General features: G+C 48.4%; 1 protein-coding gene across 2 annotated transcripts in view; it reads left to right on the forward strand.

Annotated features, from left to right (window-relative positions):
* The first annotated feature begins 7,307 nt into the window (after positions 1–7,307).
* Col6a3 (collagen type VI alpha 3 chain) overlaps positions 7,308–19,555 on the forward strand; it is a 76,968-nt gene continuing 64,720 nt past the window's right edge. Inside the window, exon 1 of one of the 2 annotated variants that reach the window (XM_063237054.1) lies at positions 7,308–7,540. The gene's annotated coding sequence lies outside the window, so the exon portion shown is untranslated. The remainder of the gene's footprint in view (positions 7,541–19,555) is intronic. The other variant, XM_013157420.3, reaches the window with a different exon arrangement.

A 19,555-nucleotide genomic window follows, 5' to 3' on the forward strand; every position in this document is an offset into this window, starting at 1 on the left:
ATGGTTGTGCCACACATGTAGAAGAGAAAGTCAGACAGCCTGCTGGCTGCCTAACCTCGTGACACAGTCATGTGTGACAGGGGAATGGGGAATTAGGATCTGTGTCCAGGGATGATCAGAGCTGTGCATACCTCCCATGCCTCAAAGTCCCACTGATCTCCGGGAAAGTGGGGGATGGGGATGCTGGGCACTGCAGATGAGCATCATGGTGGAGAGGTGGCTCAAGAGACTGTGGGCCTGGGATGAGTCTGGAGGACATTGCCGTGAGAGTTGGGGCTCATGTGCTCTGGTCTTTGGAGACTGAGCGATGAGTGTTATCCCCAACATTTGAAACACAAAAATGATTTGTTGAATAAAGGAGTTTCCAACCAGGTGAGGATGGATTGATTTTTCTTGGAGACCTTACATAGCAATGAATTTCATTGAAAAATAGGGTACATTTAGGAAGCAACTCTCAAAATTATCTCTTGAACATCTCTAGGGGGAAAACATTTTCGAGAACATAAAATAGCAGTTCATCTGGAATGAATGAAAAGCAGCTGCTGAGCAATAGCTAGAAACTTCTGGAACCTTCTCTTCCATAAGACATTCTTGTAGAAGATTAGAAACACCTTTGGAGGGCGTCATATCACATGTAGGGCACAGCTTCCCACACCATTCCTTGGACACCATCACATGTCGCCAAGGACGAGCTCTGCCAATAGGGTCAGAATGTGTTTGATGAAACACAGTCACCACACAGTGACTTAGTGGTGGAATCAGAATCATAGGGAAAAAGCATTTCACTGAAGGTTCTCCAGGCTCAGCTTCCCACCGGGTTAGTTGCTGAAACTGAGACACAGAGACAGCATCAACCACAGTGGCCCACGACACGGCCCCTCGAGGATGATGCGACAGGTGGTATGGATTTCAAGACTATTCCAGGCTTTTCTTTCTTTCTTTTTTCAGAGATGAAAATGAAACAGCCCTGTGTGTATCCATTCATGTCTGAAAGTTTTACACTTTAAGCCAGAAATGTCCAATTTCAAACTGAAAAGTACTGGTTTGGGGCCAATTTGCTCACTGCTGTTACCAGGGGTCACCCTTTAATCATCATCAGAAAGTCTGAAAACCAAGACTTAAACCCAGAGCGACATCACTAGATTTCTGTCCCCACTTTGTTTTTCTTTCTTTTTTATAAACAGATAATTAAAAAAAAATCCAGCAGCCCTCTGGCCGGCCTTCCCCAAGCCGTGTTCCCCTCCTGTCTCCTCCTTGTCTCCCTGTGAAATGCTCATCTGTCCCTCCCAGCTTTTCAGTTATATATCTTCCCATGCCCTTCTATGGCCATGAGATCGTCTCTGTCTTCTGTCAGCCTCTCCCCTCGCCTAGCAATTGGCTGACGAGTTTGGAAAGTGATTCTTCAGTGCCTGAGACTTGAGGGTCTGTTTGCTCCTCCGGTGCCCATGCGTATTTGCCCCTGATGCCATCAAACACTGCCCCCCGTGACTCCCCAGTCCGTGCGCCTCCTCTGGAGTTCTGCCCTCCAATCTGGTACATTGATCTGGACCTTGCACCTCGGGCCTCTCCCTGTGCTTTCCTGATATCCCAAGCTCTGGAGCCCTGCACATACTTGATTCCAGGCAGGCATCACGGCAGGGACTTCCTGAGAACCTTCCTGACAGTGTCTGTGTCCTGCCTTCCCATCTGATCAATGGGCGGTTGAGTGCAGACTTTTTGCTGGATCTCTCTTCTTTCCAGGCACCAGAAAGCTTTGTTCCACGGTTGCTTGGTCCCAGTGCTGTCGTGGGGAACGTCCCAGGTCTTCTGAGTCCTCCTCCTTCATAGAACCCTCACTGTGTGGGTTTGCTTGTTTTTTTTTTTTTTTAATGTCCAGTAGGTGTTTGTCGCAGTGGTGTATCCCGTGAGGGTCCCCTTCATGGGTGGTCTCACTCTTCTGTCAGGAGAGTCCAGCCTTCCGGTTCCGGGCTTTCCTGCCCGCACTGTGCATTAGGTCGTCGCCTCTGTTATTCCTCGCTCTCTCCTGGTTGTCACCGCGTTTCTTAGATGCGGGTCCTGCTAGCTGCCATTTTCTCAGTGTTCCTATTTTTTACTGAACTCATTAGATTTCCTCAGGGACTTTATTTTTCACAAGTCATTCTTCCACAAACTTCTACTGATTTTTAATTTGTCCATTGTACGTCTTATTTTTTATTAAAAGTGACACCTTTGTCTTTTTTATGTATTATTTTTTCTTTGATTAGTAGACAAGCCTCTTCTTGCATCGTTTGTCTCCTTCAACTTCATTCATTCCTTTTCCTCTTCCTCCTCTTCCCTCCCTCTCTTTTCCTGCTCTCTCCTCCCCCTTCTGCTCATTCTTTCTGTAGTTTACATTTCTGCTGATTAACTTAGGGATTTTTTGGGGGACAATTCATTGTTGACATTTAAACATGAGACCCTAAAATGAGTCACAAGCTCTGCATTCATAGAACCATGTGCTTTTCAGTGAGGTTCCCCGCCACGTGAGGACTTACTTTTTTTTTTTTTTTTGGAAATCTTATAGATCAGCATTTTGTCTCTTATTTTTTTAGATGAGATGGGGCCAGGTAGTATGGCCATAGATTCCCCCCTATGTTTAGGCCCAGCCATCTCTCCACAGGGGGCCTCTCCTATTTTTCTGTTATGATTTGAATTGTATCCCCCCCAAACAAAAACAAAAACAAAAACAAACAAACAAACAAACAAAAAAAAAAACAACAAAAAAACACGTATCAAAATCCTAACCCCCGGGACTTTGGAGAGTTACCCTACCTGGAAATAGCGTCATTGCAGAAGAAATTTTTAGGCGACAATAAGGTCACATTGGGGTGGGGTGGCCCCTTGTCCAGTACGGTGAAGACAGTGGACAGCACTGAAGGAAATCACACACCAGGACAGACACACGGAGCAGCCTGGGGTGACCAGGCAGAGATGAGCAACCCCACTCCAGGAGCCGGAGGAGTCAGGAAGGACCCTCTTCCAGGGTTCATGGGCTCGGAGCCCCACAAGCGCCCCAACCCCAGACTTCCAGCCTCCAGAACGATGGGAAAATAGTTGCTCTGTTACACGGCGCTAGCGAACAAATGCAGTGTGGCCAGACAGCCGCTGGTGACGCTGCCCGCGGGAAGAAGAGAGCCTGGCAGGCAGTGCCCTTCGTGCCATTGTTCAGCGGCCTCTTGGCCTTTCCTTCTGTGCCTGGGGTCCCCGGGTCTGGACTTTATCTGGTTTAACTGCTCTTGAAAGTCCTGGGGTGCAGATCTAGGGTCCCGTGTCCTTGTTATGCAGATGCACGGTTAATTGGGGAGCTTTCATGCTCAGCTCCAAGCCACGGCTTCCTGCACCACATCGGCTCTCCCCGCGGAAGTGAGGGCGCCCCCTTCCGGCGGCCGGCCGCGCCTGTCCTCTGCCTGGCCTCTGCGGGACTCCAGAGGCGTCGCCCCACACCCTGCCCAGCGCCCCGCGCGCAGGCGCTTGGATGAGCGAAGGACTGGGGAGGACTTTGAAGATTAAAATGCGTGGGTGTCTGACTTCGCGTTAAAGGAAACCAACCCCGCCGCTCAGATTATTAAAAAACAACCGACCCACCATGCTTTCTAATGGAAATTTACATTTCAAACTGAAAAAAAGTCAAATTAGAAATTTGATGGAGTCCTATAATTATAAAACCAAACCTTGCTTAAATGGTTGAATTCCAGTCAGCTGCAGAAAGGGCTTGGCTCTTCTCACTTTTTGGGTTTGACATCCTTAAAATTCATCAGCTGAATATGGTTTATAGCTCACAAATTCTAGGAAAAGCGCTGTATTTTTAACTGGGCAGTTTTACACCAGTTTTCCTAGATCCGGCTCAGTGCTGACCTATTACTTCTACCTCATGCCATCTTCCCGTTCATCCCCAAAGCCACCAACTCAAGCTGAAGGTGGGTTGGTTCCTCCTTAGACTTTCGTTTGCAAATTTAGGGTGTTTATCATTATAGGGCGCTTTCTGCGCACTTAATGTCAGAGATTCACTTTAGGACCCCACGTCCTCGCCCCCTCTCCTAACTCTATACTTTGGTGACTATTTTTGGATGTCAAGGTGTTCACCTCAGGGGATGATGATTACTTCAATTCCTGTCTGCTGTGATTAGAAAAATGGACCTAACGAAAATCAAGGAAAATCAGATGGGGAATAGTCTTATTACAGCAGAAGAAATAAGAGAAATTAAAAAAAAAAAACATAAGGGAATGACACAGGGAAATTGGTGTCTTGATTGACCAGCCAGCTCAGGGTTTCTTTCGAAGTGTATCTGTCCTCTAAAGGTCTTTTCGGTGCACCAGACAGGACTTCTGTGGGTGATAAGTGTTGGAAACTGAGCTCAAATTAGCACAGCCAAGAGTAACTTTTGGCTCGCCTAACTGCAGGCGACTGAGTAGGAGGGGCAGGCCCCAGGTCCCAGGGAGGCCCAGATGCAGGAAGCCAAGGGCACTTCCTCTCCCTCTCATCTTGCTTTGAGCCATCTCACTTCCTCCATGTGGCAGCCCACCTGGCAGAGCCCAGGGTCACGCCAGAGAGGCCAAGGATGCTCTAGGTTCAAAGCGGGACCCTAGGGGCCCCTCACCTGCTGTTTCTGTCCCTGGGGCTCCAAGGGGAGGTGCTGGTGAGGGAGCTGTGGGAAGATGGTGTCTTTCTTTGACCCCCTGATGAAAGCCAGGTGTGTACCCAAATGGGCGGGGCCGTCCCAGGCATGTGACCCAGCAGATACCATTTGCCACGAACAACATGTCCGCCTTCGCCTTGGGAAGCTGAAGTTTGAAGCCAGATGTTGGCTGTGCTCTCCAACGTTGCTGTGTGCAGAATTATCTGTGCAGCAGAAGCGACTCATAAACATTTGCATGATAGGGTACGTAGGGAGGAGGAAGGGCAGCTGGCCCTTCCTGTGCCCTCTGTCTGTGTCCCTGAACCCTGAGTGGGGCCACATCCAGTGATGGAGAGTCCAAAGTGTGCATACAGGAGCAGAGAAAGAAGGAGAGGTCAGGGGTGGGGTGGTGGCAGATGTGACGGGCATGGTCTATACCCCAGGTGGAGGGGCTGGTGCTGGGTTATTGAGGACGTCACTGAGCTACTTGTTCTGTGCATGATGGAAACGAGCAGCTCATCCAAGACCGGTAGTTGGTGAGCAGCAGGGAAGGCACTGGGGTAGCGTCCCAGGCAGGGATCAGTTTCCGCTTTGCCCCCGGGGAGGCTTGAAACACCCTTAGGGATGGATCAGAAGCTGCAGCTGTCCCTGGACTGCAGAATCAGTGGAAACCTCTGTTTTCCTCCTAGGTTGGGCCCGCAGTCCTGCTTTTCCTGAAATAGCACCGCTACCTCTGCGGTGTGAGCTGACTTTGGAATCTAACTGGCTCCTCAAGCCAATCAGCTCATACAACAGCACTGACTGCTCCTGAGCAAGAGAGGAGCATTGCTTCTTTAAATCTTGTTCTAAATAATTTGTCACCTTTGCTATTGAAAGAAGAGTGATTTCTCATACCAAGGAATTAGCTGTTCAGAAAACAAAGTTGTATTTGTCTTGAAAAAAGGAACCATGATGCCAGGGGGTGTGGGCGTGTCGAGTTGGCTTAGCTGGCCTGGGTGGGGGCACACAGGATGGATTTCCATGCAGTGGCCGGGGCCGGTGTGCCCGAGAGAACCTCCCAGGCTGGTGGCCAGTGGGAGAAGGGAGCTTTGGGGAGCACTGTCCCCCACCATGTCATGTGGGCAGTGTGGTCCCTGGGGTCTCTGCTCATCCTTCCCCTGGAGGTGACACAGGGAAACCCTGCCACCTTGACTCTCTCTCTATTCTCCACTTGACGAGCTGCAGACACCCCTGGGAGCAGCATGAGGGCCCTGGAGAAGTGAGGTGCACGTGGACTCTCTGGGGTGCTGTCTCCTTCTTCCCTAATCCAGAAGGGAATAACCCATGGGAGGATTATCAATGCCCTGGCTGTTTGAGTTTGGCTTCTAAATGATCCAAAAGTCAAAAATGTCTTACAAATGTCTGGATTTTTCTTGCATGAGCTGACTCTTGTGATGCTGAGGTTTGATGGTGCCCAAGGTGAAGCTGTGATCCGACCTCTGCCACCAGCCTGGGGTGAGATCAGTGGCTCTGGACTTTTCTGAGGACCAGGCTCAGATCTATTGAAAAGGGTTTTGGGTGAGGATGTTTGTGATACAAGATATATGTCAATTAAAGATGGTTGAAAGATAGATGCTCCATAGAAATTAAAGTTCCTCCTCAAGAGTTTTCTCAGTTTCATTCTGTGGCTGAATAACAAGAAGTGCTGGTGAGGTGGAGGGGATGGGACAGGAAATCAGTGTGGAGAGTCCTCAAAAAACCAAAGCTCAACATCCCATTCCACACAGCTGTTTCTCACCTGGGTATCTGCCTAAAGGGGTAAAGACATGCTACAGTGCTGTACGCACACCCATGTTTATAGTGGCACAATTTGCAATAGCAAAGTGCTGAAAACCCCCTAGCTGCCCATTGAATGGCTACAGAAAATGTAGTGTCACAGAGTGGAATATTATTCAGCCATAAAGAAGGACGAATTCAGGTCATTTGGAGGAAAAAATGGATGAATCTTGAGCCCATAATATGTTTCCCCAAATGAATGTAACTATTATGTATGGTAATATACACCAATAAAGAGTTTTCTTGAAATTCTGAGCCAGATTTAACTGTCTTTATTCCCCTAGTGTGTGTCCCATAATGAGACCAAGCCTCATAATCAGAACCATTATATATAGAACATAAAAAAAAGCAGTTTCCTTTTTTTGCCTTTTCACTATCTAACAGGGCTTTGGTTAGCAGAGGCAATTTTATTTGCTGGTTTTTATATTTGAAAGGGGAGATTATTAGGAGAAATCTGAATTCAGAAACTTCAAGAAGCAATGGGAGGGTGTGGTGAGGGTGGAGGGGGCTGCATTTCCTGTTTGCCTTTTCAGATGGTGTCTGCAAACACTGCGGGAAAACCATGGATACCCACAAAGACATTCCAAAATTCTTTCTCTTTGCCGTAGGGGCCCTGCCGAAAAGGTGCCGGGTAGAAGTGCTGGAGCTTTTTTTTTTTAAGAGCTAGAGTTCGCGGGAGTCCAGCTACACGCTTGTAGGGTGAAGACAGCTCTCGGGGGTGACATCAGCTAGAAACGGAGGCCAGAAGCAACAGAGCCCGGGGTCTGGTTTTCATTTACAGTTGGGGGGAGGGGGGGGAGGAGGAGGAGGAGGAGGAGAGGAGGAGGAGGGGCTGGAGGAAGCCCTGACTGTACCCCTGGACCCTGGCCAGCTGGGGCTCAGCCTCATCAAGTCTCCTTGGCTTTCCGGCTCCAGTCTCGGCCAGGCTGCAGGAAAAGCTGTCAGCCTGCTCTGTCCTGCAGAGCCCAGACCCTCTGCCTCGGTGGACGAGGCTGCGGGGAGAGGTGGAGACGGGCAGGAGGAAACTATGCTTCTGGTCAAACGTGACTGAAGCCAGAAGCCAGGGACACACACCTTTAGGTCTGCTCAGGGTGAGTGTCGGGGCCACAGGGATGCGCTTTAAAGCAGAGGTGGGCTGCTTTTGGTGGGTGCTAGCGGCTCTGATGATTGCCCTGTGTGTCCGTTCTCTGTCCGTGTTTCAGATTTCTGGAAAAGTCTGTCTCGTTTTCCTTCTCACTCTGTGGCCAAGAGTGAAGGTTACAGGTTACACAAGCGTAGAGCGGGATCTTGGATTTTCAGCCACTGGTCCGCGGGTGCCCAGAGCACCCTGTGTGCGCCTGACTGCCTTGTGTGGGCTCCTGGTTTTCAGGAAGGTGACCCTGCTCCAGCCCAAGCCACTGGAGTGTGTTTTGCTTGCAGAAATGCCTGGCTGGCATCACAGTTACCTGCCGGGTGATTTTCTCTGGGCTGGCTTGAGGTGACCCTAGCTAGGCTGTAGCCAGCATCGTTCTCCTGGGGCCACCGTGGGAAGGTGTTGTGGGGCACATCCATTGCCTTCAAGAGTTTGGGGTCACTCTGGGGCCCAGGTTCAGCTGTGACCACCGGGTGGCGTCTTTTTAGGAATCTGAAGTCACTCATGGAGGCTTTGTCTTCAGGGGCTGCACAAAAATCAGTGTGGGCAGAGGAGAAGGAGTGTGACACTCCAGTCACTGCTGCGTGGAAGAAGCCAGGCTTGGGCTGAGTTGGTGCCACGCAGGGGTGCTGTGGATGCTCCCTGGCTGGGAAGACCAGGGTGGGGCTCGGGTCTTCCGTACCTGTTTGCCTATGCCTGCCAGCCTATTTGGGGCCAGATTTGATTTCAAGCTGCTGTGTTAAGGAACTGGTGACACTGGGACTGGGGTGGGGTCCCAGGTGGCCCCTGGAGTGTTGGGAGAGACCGAGGGGAAATCTAAGTTTCACTGTGAGTCCAGGGATGAAAGTGATGCTGGTCTGGGCCTTGAGAACAGGCTGGCACGATCTAGAGAGCCCCTGTCCCAGGAAGACAGTGTGTAGACCCGTGTCAACCACAGTTTACCTGATGGAAAGCTTGGGTCCCACAGTCTGGGACGCTTGAGGGATAGATGGGTGGTCCCTGCTTTCCAGAGGACCCATCCTAGAGACAAAAGCTAAACCCACATGGCTTTAAAGTCAAAATTACACTGCCTTTGACCAAAACATTATTGAAGACCCACTTGCTGGTTACTGAGTCCTCCAAGTTCTTTGCCGCTGGGTGACAGATCCTAGCAGAGGGTCTTAGCTAGAAGCTCACATGTGGCCACTCTGGAATTTTTTTTTTTTTTTTTTTGTACTGGGAATCAAACTCAGGACCTTTCGCTTGCCAGGCAGGTGTGTACCCACTGAGCTGTGTCCCCACTCCTGACACTCTGGTTTTAAAGGTGAGGGGTCAGAGGTTTTGAGAGGCTGACTTCTCTCGGGGCATAGAGCTGGTAGCTGAGCTGGCAGCAGCGTCCTGGTCCACTCCCAGGAGAAACGGGCTGATGTGTGCAGGAATGGAAGATCCCAGACCAGCAGGCTCCTGATTTGGAATGTGCCACCTGAGTTGTCCCCTGGGAGGGAATTTCTTCTTAATATTTGATTAACACGAATAGGAAAATTGGTTTTAATGCCCTAAGGATCTTAGGACAAGTGGAGAGAGAAGGGAGGTGGACAGAAATACAAGTAGGGGCAGTGTCAACCCTGTGACTGAAGTCCAGGCAGGCGTCCCTCAGCCAGGCCACCCCTAGAGCGTGGGAGCCCTTGGTTCTGGCGTGGGACTGGTCCAGGTGGAGGCTGGGGCTGGAGAGGGGGAGTTTCTTTCATAGGAACGGGAATTCTAGGATAAATGGTTTCGGCTCTGAACATCTGTGTTTAGACAAGTTTTTTTTTTTTTTTTTTTAATCACACGAAGTTTATTTCTTTCTCTTTCCCTCCATCATGGCAAGAGGCCATTAATCAGACTTGGGGTGCTAAGGGGATGTAGTGGGGTAGCAGGCTCAGTAGCCAGGTGACTCTGCTGGGTTTTTGCTACCTGTGCATCAGAGGCTATGGCTGCAGTACCTTCTGGGAAGTGACTGGGATAGCTCTAGGATGTCAGCCCCTGGGAAGGACTGGTCCCCTGTGGGATGTGTGTGCCCCATCCCGCTGTGGTTAAGGCCTGGAGGCGAGGGGCTATGGGGCAGATGGCTAAGTGTAGGGTTGTAATGGTTTGGAGGTAACATAAAGATGTTTCTGGTTTTTTTTGTTGTTGTTGTTGTTCTGGGGATTGAATACAGGGCCTTTGCACTAAGTTACTCCCCTGTTTCTCTTATTTTTTATTTTAAGGCACAGTCTTATTAAATTGCTGAGTTTCCCTGGCTGGGCTTGAATTTGTGATCTTCCTGCCTCAGCCTCCTAGAGTGTTGGGATTACAGGCGTGCGATGTCATGCCCAGCTGGCATCTTTCTGAATCAGAATCATCTTTACGTTTTGCTTTATTTCACTGCATCTTAGGACTCATAGGAAGTGGCTTTTGTGGTTCCATCCATTAGAACTGAGTGCATCCCTTCTGATGAGGGAGGAGGCACCTGTCCGGTCCCTCACCTGTTGGTGAGAGGTGAGAATTTTTTGGAAGGTTTGCACCTGGACCTTGGCTTTGGGTGGGGCATCTGTGGATGCCAGTGTTTGAAGCCTTGTGTGCAGTGGGACCTTCTCTGCTGGAAAGGGTTCGAAAGCTCTCCTGGGAGAACTGTTCTCTTTGTGCCTCTGTGTCTTCAGGGGGCCTTTGTGTGAAATTTCTGACCAGGGTTTAAAATTCACTGGCAGGCCAGCCCTCCTGTGTCCTGAGATGTTCTTGCAGGCATGCCAATAACTTTAGCAAAACTTCTTATTTGAAAACCAGTTGTTATCATTTCTTGATGGGTGGGGCTGAGAATTTGGTGTCTCCTGGGGAGGATGCAGTCAGTGTCCTTTCTGGGCTGGATGATGTGTACCAGGTGGCCTTTGCACAGTGGCCTGTGGGGAGCAAACTTTACACGGTGTGCTGGCTATGGCAGGCAGGCCATAAACACACACACCGCCGCTGCAGAAATAGCTGACGACTTGAAGAGCGAGCTGACATTTAGAAAGAAATCCTGCTGGAGGCTCCCGCCAAGGAGTCCAAAACCTCAGTGAGTGGAATTCTGAAGCAGGGAGGGGTCGAAGGCTCCCACTAATCCAGAGAGCCACATGCTAGGCGGGGCAGCACCTCTTCTCTCACTGGTTTCCAGATAAATTTCTTGGTTTCCACTGTGAAATCTCCATGGCACAGCCCTGCTGTGCAAAACACAGCTTACGTCCCTACGCCATACTGAAGAAGGTCTCTGCTTCTTAGGGGAAGGCTCAGGTCCGGTTTCGCCAAGAGGAATTATTTTTGGGAATTCTGTTAATTTTCAGAAATGAAATTTCCAACACATTCGGGCCCCACAGGGCTATTTTGGGGGAGGAGATGGCATCTCAGGCCAGCTTTCCTCCAGGGAGAGCCGCTTGAGAAGATGTAGTTTGTTTTCTTTTCTCTAGAGGGCGGTGTATCCCTCTGAATGCCAGGAAAATTCCAAAGTGGTGGGTGGTGGGTGGCTGGGTGACTGGGTAGCTAGGTGGGTGGGGTTTCCTGGGGTGGGGTGCTAGGGAGTCCTTTTCCTCTATTTCAGGAGAGCTCTGCACAGCTTTGGGACCTGCCTAGGGACTGCTCAATGAGTTAATATCAATGTGGCTGTACATATTAACCTGACTTGGGCATAGATGTAGGATTTTACTTCTGTGCTCAGGGGTGAGTGTGGTGAGGTGAAATCATGTCTTTAAATGATACATGCTAAAACAACTTCATCTCAAGAAGGTGGGAAATTCTGAAGAAAGCCTTTCCCTCCTGTCTAATTTTACAAAATTTAAACCTGGAGTGGGGTGCCTGAGAACCATTTGTAGATTCACGCCATGAGCTGTGTCTGTGTAGGATTTCTGAATTCTAAACCTGCAAGAAATCTTAAGATTAGCAGAAACACTAACTCGTAGAGTCTCATCATCATCCTTTTGCCATTTCCCTCTGGTAGACAACTAATTGTAACATATTAGAGCAATTTACACAGAGTAATAAATGTCCTATTGTAAATGTTTGTTAATAAAGATAAATCACGGCTGGGAGTGATGGCACATGCCTGTAATCCCATCACTCAGAAGGCTGAGGCAGGAAGATTGCCATGAGTTCAAGGGCAGCCTGGGCTACATAGTGAGACCCTGGCTCAATAGAACCAAAATAAAAATAAAATAAAATAAAATAAATCATTGTCTCTCAAGCTTAATGATTTTAGGTGATTACTGCCGCTAGGGTGCCCAAGAGCAGAATTTGAGCAAAGCAGCCTCAGTTTAATTGATCTATGTGTTTTCCATGTTTATTTGACTTGAAAGCACTATGGTGGTCCAGGACACTGCACTCCAGGAGCAGAGGAGGGGACATAAGTGATGAAGACATAGCCCTGCTCGCCTGGGTCTGACAAGCCTTCCGCTTGACTGCTTTCCACACAGGCAGGGGACTGTCCTGAGGCCACAGTGGCCAGAGTGGAATTGAACCAGTGTTTCTGGGTTTTCTGCTGCTGCCTGGTGTGGTCCCTCGAGTAGAGCCTGGGCCAGGCTTGGGGGCCAAGCCTCTAAGGGCAGGTCTGAGTCACATGGAGAAAGGGCTCGAGTTCACCAGCTTTTCTTTGGAAGAGCACCTAGAGTGTTGATTTAGCAGAGGAGCAACTGTTACTTAAATAAGCTGGAAAGGAAAAGGAGAGAAGAAAAATGAGACAAACATGAAAATTGCTGCCAAGCCCTCTCCCGAAGGCTGATTGCTGGTCTTGCTGGGATTGGGCTGCACGTAGCAGGGCACGGCCCGGGCTTCGGGCTTCTTCGGGAGGTTAGGGCTCAGGACCCGAGTTGGAGCGCCCAAGGGTAGGCGTGGCCAGGAAACATTTCTGGGAACCCCCAACCTGAGTGCTGCACCACAGATCTTCATGGATCCGGCACAGAGGGACCTGGCCCCTGGATGGAAGAGCTCAAGGAGGGGCCAGTTTAATTTCAAAATTAAAAACTGAGAGCAGCTGGTGATGACTCAGGTCTCGGGGGAAACCATTCCAGGAAGCTGGGGTTTCACTCCTGGAATCTTCATTAGTGGATTCACCAGCACCTCACTGGCATTTCAAGCTGCAGTCAGCTCAGCTAAATCCTTCAGTGGCCTTGAGGAGACACAGGTGACGGGGTGTGTCAGAGCCTGGGAGACTGGCAGAAGATAGCGATTTCTATCACTGCTGTGCAAGCAGTTGGCCTATAGTCCCTGTACTCTGGAAGGCTGAGGCAGGAGGGTCATGAGTTTGGGAAAATTTAACAGCTTATCGAGAAAGCCTGGGAAATTTAACAGCTTATCGAGATCCTGTCTCAATCCCAAGAACACACAGATACACACACACACACACACACACACACACACACACACACACAGAGACATAGATTCCAACACACAGACACAGACACACACAGACACACAAAGAAGAAAGCAATTCTTATTATACACACAAAGAAAGTGAGACTGGGAGAAATGAACTGCAACTATGAAGAGAGAAGTAAGGAAGTGGAATTGTCACGGTTTCCCATTTTTAAAGACTCGTTTTCTCTCCTTTGCTTGATTATGAATTAGGAAAAAACCCCAAATTTAGTTTTTCCTCTGGATATGAGAACATCGTAAGCCTTTTCCTTAGTGATCTCACAGTGGCATGCAATGGATTCCGAGAGGTCAGTAGCACCAGGGCCACTGGCTGAGAAAGGCAGAGTGGGGACGCAGAGCCCGCGTGGGTCCAAGGCGTTGCGGCCATGCGTCCTGGCCAGCCTCCGACAGTGCAGAGCATGCGCAGTGTGTCTGAATGTGCACTCCTCCCTGGTGTTAGGACGGGGCTGGCTGGACCTACTGGTTATAATGACAGATAAATGGGGATTTTACCAGAAGAGTCCATGGCCACTCAGTGTTCCTGGGGCACCTCTAGGTGACAAAGAAGTTAGCTGTGTCATCATGCATAGTCAGAAGAGTTAGAAGTCTGCTATCTCAGGAAACGCATCCAGGGTCTGGCTCCAACAGATAACATTCTAGAATAGGCTAGGAAAAGAAGGTAGTTGAATTCCACTCCTGACGGGAGAGGTTTTGGTGAGGTTAAAACCTGGGAGGGACAGATTGGCACCGGACTAGCACCATACAGATACTGGCTTAAGGGCTGTAGGCTTTGCAGAGATAGCAGCTATCTCGGATGGGGGTGCTTTGTGACCTTTGACCGCTAGGCTGTTGTGGTTACATGAGTTCCTCTGCCGGGCTTGTTGCTTTAGCAAGGGTCCATAAATCGTGGTCATCCAGCATGGGTGGTGGTTCTGAGTCCCTCACCCTCAAGGGCCCATAAATCCTGGAGCTGGAACAGTTCACTTCCGGTGAAGATAGGGCTTCCTGCTCTGAGAATTTCCAAAGAACAGAAGTGAGAGGTCTGAGGTTTCCGGTGTATTTCTTTGGGGAGTTTTCTCTCAGCTCTTCCGAGTCATTTGTTTTTCAGGATTTCTCAAAAGATCTGCCAAAAAACCGATATATATTAGGCTCCATTTTCTTTCTCCACTATCTGGAAGACATAATAAATTGTCTTGGCTCCCTGCCTGGGAGCCCGGCCAGAATGAGGAGAAAGACTGAGAAAAGGTAGAAGCAGGGGTTTTTAATTTTTGTACTCAGGAAAGGGAGAAAGGAATATGCAAAAAGGAGGCTGGATGAGCACTCCAGATGACAGGGATTTGAGTTTTCTTTTTACAGTGGATGTGTGTGGCTCTCTCACTGCCGTCTTTTTCTGTAACCCCCATTTTAAACAGGAAAGTTAGGTGTCAAGTTAGTGGTGCACACCTGTAATCCCAGCACTCAGGAGGCTGAAGCAGGATGATGGTCATGAGCTTGAGTCCAGCCTGGGTTACATAGTGAGTTCAAGACTGGTTTGAACTGCATGGTGAGACCTTCTTTCAAAAAACAAACAAACTAACTCCTAAACAACAACAAAAACAACAAGCACAGGGCAGTTAAGTGTTAACAGAAGTCTAAGACCTTGCTAACAGCACAGCCTTATTTTAAAAAAGCAGCACTTGGGAGAAAATGGAATAAAATGCCTCGGAATGGGAGCTCTGGATGCATTTAAGTCTTTGTTTTAAAATTGTTTCCTCGTGTGCATGTGTGAGTCTTTCTCTTATAAAAGACTTCCAGACATGGAGAATGAAAAAGCACTTGAGTAGATCTGATAAAAACTAGCTCCGCAGAATTGCAAACTAGCTTGAGAAAGTCAGGGCATGACCAGGTATGGTTTCAAGTGACAGGCCAAGGGGCTCGACCTTTCTGGTGAGAAGTTCCTTTCAAGTCTCCTCTCCAGTAAGCAGGAACTAAATGGCAAAGGCACTGGAGTCCTGGCTAGGGGGGCTGCAGGGTGAACACAAAGAAACTACAGAGGCCACGAAGAGACCAGAATGACATGTCTTGAAGACCTCGTATTGAATCTGTTTCCTCGAGGGCATGGAATCTGTGGCTGTGGCACCCTACCCAGCCCCAGGGTCGCTAGTGGCCCAGTCTTTGAATGAATTTCATATTTAGAAGAACAGGACCAGACATTTGCCACCACTGAGGAGGTCTTTTTCCCCTCTACAACAAAGGAGGATTTCCCCAAGATCTGAACCAGCCTGGCTGGTTCCTGGGGCTCTTTGCCTGGGCTTTGGAAATGCGGATTTGGGTGAAGGCTTGATTCCCATGCTTTATCTTTGTGGCGTGGCAAATCACTGTGCCTCCTCTGGTTTTAGTTTCTCTGCTGGAAAACAGAGGAGGCAGTGATCAGGTTAGTGGGAGGGAGGCGTGAAGTCTGTCCTTGCAGAGAGAACCCCAGATCTTCTGGGGGAGTCGTGTTTGGGGAGTGGTGTCTAAGGTCTTTTACTAACCTCAGTGAAAGCGTTCTCCCTGATTGGCTGCCAGGAAATTTGGTTGTAAACACTGAGAGTCCAGGGGCTGATCAACAGTAGCCAAGATTAATTACAAACAAAATCATTGACGGATAGTCAACAGTTGGGCTGAGAACTGTGAACCACTGGCTGGCTCTTAAGCATGGGGCAGAAGACATAAAAGCTTATGAATCAAAGGCATTTTCCCGCCTGAGAACTCGGCTCAAGCAAAGCACATGGGCAGATGAATCATCAATGGGCCCACCTCTCCCCCACCCCCACCAGGGGATCTTTCTCCTCCTCCAGGTCCCAGGAGCCCCTCCTGCTTCTTGGCACAGCCCCCTTCTCATCTGGGTACCGGATGCCGGAATACTTTCCAGTTCTGGATGAAGACTTCAGCGAACCGTGTGCTCATTTCATTGCTTTGTGTCCCAGTGGGAAGCTTTTCATCTAGTGAGCTTCTCTTTCAAAGACTGATGTCTGGGAATTGAGCACCTTTACGTATGACATTCACCAACTCCAGATTAGTTTCCTTTAGAGAATGATTGAAGTAGGCAATGGCTTGGAAAGGTTTAAGGATTTCACCAAGCAGTATTGAAGACCAAAAGGTACTTTGGAATTGCTGCCTGGTGACCTCCTCAGCATCTAATAATACACAATGCAAAGGTCTACACAGTTTATGACTTTGACTCAGCCTGTGACTCTGGGGAAGATGGTTCTGTTGTGTTGGTCACCTGATGCATTTGAACACCAGAAGCAAAATTCTGCCAAATGCCTCTGTTTGCAAACCGAATTGTTTGTGAACAGGTGTCCATGAACTGGGGTATTACTGCTTGCCAGGATCCATGGATTCAAAGGAGTCCACATGTGAGGTATAGAAATGGATGAGAAAAATTAGCAAAAGCCACACATTGCACCAGTCCAGGCCCTGTCCTTGGGGCCTGCGGAGCCACCCAAAGCTCTTCACATCTCCATTTCCCCCCCCCCGTGTGGATTACATAGTCATTGCCTTGTGGTAAGACCCTGTAATATGCTTGTATTCTAATTCTTGAACAAAAATAAAGGCATTCGTTTTATGCATGGATTAAATATTTGAACTAATTGTACCAGATCCCACAGAGATTTGCATTAAAATGGTTGAAGTTGCAATGTCTGAACTTTGGGAGGCTGGGTCTTTTTAGAGTCCTTTGGAATGTGCATCCTAAACCCAGGGAACCCACATTCCTGGATGAAATTTGTGCCCCGGCTGACAGAGCTTGAGACCCTGTGAATCTATAGGGCCCTGTAGTAAGACACTGGTCTGATTACAGTGTCACCAGTTGTGTTTTTATATGAACAGGCTACAGCCCTGGGCAGAATCTAGCAGGATGGTCAGTGCTGATCAAAGCCCTCGATTTTAAGAGACAGAATCGGCATGCTGTGATACTGTTTGCTAGTGCTCAGTGTTGGTGAATACAGGACGTACACAAATCATAGACACTGCTCTTTCTTTTCTTTGTTTGAACAAAACCCCAGGGATGAGGCAAAGCTTGGTGGTAAGACCTGAAAGGTTCCCTGGGCGTGGCATGGGCTGGAAGTCTCTAGCACATGCAGGGCTCAGAGGAGAGAAGGGATCTGGGTCCACACTACCCTGGTGTGGCTGGGGATTCTCCTAGCTTGGGAATCTGCAGAGCCAAAGCATCGAGCATTGGGGGACTGCCCCCTGCTGTGGTGCATCTCCGTGTCCACAGGTGTGGACCCTTTGAGCCGCAGAGACCTGCGGTGCTGTGGCAGCAGCACCAGTGTCCCACTCTGCTGTCACTTTATTGCAGGAAGACATCCATTCTGAGGGTGGTTGGCTTCCCTACCATGGTTTGCATGAATTCTCCCCTCATTACTGACACATTTGCAAGGGGAAGCTCTAAATCTGTGGATGAGACCCTGCCTGCATGGTCTCAGAATCTGAGCCCCAGGCTGGGATACTCCCTTGGGATGTTGTTCTCTTGTTATGACTTTGTCCCCATCCCCGCAATGTCTGGCAGGCTGGATCCAGGCATGCCCTTGAGTCTGCCCTCCTCAAGTTTGTCCTGCCCTCAGTGCAAATCTACAGCTGGCTTCAGATTTTCTTTGTGCCTGTTCTGCCCTGTTCTCAGGCGGCAGGCTCTGCAAGAGGCTGTGCCGTGCCATACTTCCCTGTCACCACGCTGAGTGTTCCATCTGGACCTGGTCCCTGGCCTCATTGACGGCAAAGCCACACACTGATCAGCCAGAACTCCTCCTCTCCGGTGGCAAGACTGGGTGTGTGGGGCCACCCTCACCCTTGGCTTCCTAAGCTGTGATGGGGAAAGGGAGCTCTCACACCACCGCAGGCATCCATGCAAGGGCGCCCCACCAGAGGTGAGCCCCTGGCAGGAGGGAAGTGAGCTAGTGATGCAGAGGTCAGCGCCTGAGTGGAAGGAACTTTCACCTCAGGTCTCGGGGTGTACATCAGTCTTCTTCATTTGCGTAATACTCGAAACTTCTCCAAATTCTATCATTTTGCTGCCATATTCTTTCTCTTTCTTTCCAAATGTTATTTAGAGGCAAGGACAAATACAGTGTTATTGGAACTGCTTCTCCCTTTTAACTCTTAAACTGCATCACACCTCAAAAAATAAAAAACATTGTCCCATTATGTCATGTTAAGCTAGACGCCACATGTTAAGGGTGTGTACTTTTACCCACGCTTTTAGAAATTTGCAGTGATCTTTCTTGTCCTCATTTTGTTTCATTTACTTGTATGATTATGTTAAAAATCATAATATAAAGTTGACTATCTTCACCACTGTAGTGGTTGATCATGATCAATTGGATTGGATTGATGAATACCTAGGAAGTGATCTGTGCATTTCCAGAGATGATTGACATGTGGGACAGCGAACCAATGAGGGAGACCCACCCTAATGTCAGAGGTTCCATCAGATGGGATGGGGGCCTGGATAGGACAAAAGCAGGAGGAAGCCCTCTAGCATAGGTTCTTCCCTGCCCTTCTTCCTGGCTGCCATGAGGAGAGCAGCTTTTAACCACCACCCTCTTCCACCCACAGGCCTAAAAGTAATGAGCCAGCTTACTATGGATTGGAACCTCTGAAACTGTGAGCCAGTGTAAACCTTTCCTCCTTTAAATTGACTTTCTCAGGTGTTTTGTCACAGTCACACAAAACTGTCTAACACAGCCACTTTTAAGTGTATAGCACAGGCAAGTTACTACATACATCTTGTGCCACAGATTTCTAGAACATTCTGATCTTGCAAAATAGTTGTAACATCTGTTGAACAACTCCTTTCCTTTGATGGCTGACAATCATCATTCTTTCTGTTTTTAAGTTTGACTATCTTAAAGATCTCATATGAGGGGAATCATGCATTATTTAATTTTTGTAAATGATCCTTGATCTTCAAGGGTCATTTGCATTGTGGTATATGACAGGGTCTGTTTTAAGGATAAATACTATGTCATATGTATATGCTGCATTTTCTCTACTCTCTCCTAATGGACATTTATGTTGTTTTACCCCTTGGTTATTGTGAATAATTTTGTATGGAGCATAGGTGAGCAAATATCTATTTGGGATTCTAGTTTCAGTTCTTTTGGATATATCCCCAAGTGAAACTGATGGATCATTTGATAATACTATTTTAAAATTTTTCGAAGAATTTCTACTTGAGCCCCACTATTTTACATTCCCACTAACAGTGATCAAAGGGTTCAGATTTCTCCACATCCTCACTGACATCTATTTTCTACCAATAAATGGTGGCTATTCGAATGGTACCTATCTCACCGTGGTTTAGACTTGCATTTCTTTGATGCTTTGTGATGCTAAACATCTTTTCATATGTATATTGGCCATTTATATATCTTCCTTGGAGCAATGTCTATTCAAGTCCTCTCCCCAATTAAAATTTGTTGATGTTGTTATTGGAGCCGTGTTCCTTATATATTCTAGACATTAACCTTGAACAGACACATGGCTTGCAAATACTTTCTCTCATTCTCTCAGTTGTGTTTTAATTTTGTTGATTCTTTATTTTGCTGAGAAGTGTTCAAGTTTGATGCAGTCCTGA

The sequence above is a fragment of the Cavia porcellus genome, unplaced genomic scaffold (genome assembly GCF_034190915.1).
Source record: "Cavia porcellus strain 051 isolate PalLab524CR breed Dunkin Hartley unplaced genomic scaffold, mCavPor4.1 scaffold_26, whole genome shotgun sequence".
NCBI classification, from domain to species: domain Eukaryota; kingdom Metazoa; phylum Chordata; class Mammalia; order Rodentia; family Caviidae; genus Cavia; species Cavia porcellus.